Below are 923 nucleotides of genomic sequence, written 5' to 3' on the forward strand. Positions count from 1 at the left end.
CCAAGGAAGGACCTCGGTTCTATCCTCCGGCGTCCCATATGGTCCCCCCAAGCCAGGGGCGATTTCTGAGCGCTTAGCCAGGAGTAATCCCTGAGCATCAAACGGGTGTGGACCAAAAAACAAAAACAAAAAAAAAAATAAATAAAAAAAAGAACTCCATTGACTACATAGCCTGCTGTGTGACAGACATATCAGGTTTTCTGAACACTAGTGCTCTTCTCATTGTTCCTCGTTGAGGGGGTTGTTGTTATTACACTTTACACATTAAGCAATGCTTGGTAAGTTTTGTGTAGTGGCAGTATTGTAGCAAAAGAGGTTTATCTGAGGTGTGATTATTGCAAATTGAAGACTTCGCAGTATCTCACAATACTTAATACCTTGCCATGGTGACTTGAAAAATAGTCAACAATGGCAATCTTTGACAGTCTCCATAGAGAAAAAAGAAAAAGGAAAAAAGAAATGCTTGGCAAATCATGGGATAACAACAACAATAACAACAACAACAACAACAACAATAATAATAAGAGGAACCAGAGAGACAGCACAGTGGTAGGGCGTTTGCCTTGCAAGCAGCCGATCCAGGACAAGTGGTTCGAATCCCAGCATCCCAGATGGTCCCCCATACCTGCTAGGAGCAATTTCTGAGCACAGAGCCAGGAGTAACCCCTGAGCACTGCCGGGTGTGGCCCCAAAACAAAAAAAAAATAAACAAAGAAATAAAAATTAAAAAAGAAAATAAAAGAAAAATGAAGGTGCAGAGAACTTAAGCAGGGATGGGTGGGAAGACAATATGGAACACTCTGGTCTCAATATTACTATTACTGCTATTTGATTTTTGCTTTGTTTAGAAGTCACATCCTGTGGTGTTAGGGCTTCTTTCTGACTCTGTGCTCAGGAGTCATTTTTGGCAATGCTGTAGAGGC

The 923-nt window shown here is 41.5% G+C and overlaps 1 pseudogene; it reads left to right on the top strand.

Moving 5' to 3' along the window:
• Positions 1-281: 281 nt before the first annotated feature.
• Positions 282-437, top strand: LOC125995466 (uncharacterized; annotated as a pseudogene).
• Positions 438-923: the final 486 nt, after the last annotated feature.

Source organism: Suncus etruscus, chromosome 1 (assembly GCF_024139225.1).
Source record: "Suncus etruscus isolate mSunEtr1 chromosome 1, mSunEtr1.pri.cur, whole genome shotgun sequence".
NCBI classification, from domain to species: domain Eukaryota; kingdom Metazoa; phylum Chordata; class Mammalia; order Eulipotyphla; family Soricidae; genus Suncus; species Suncus etruscus.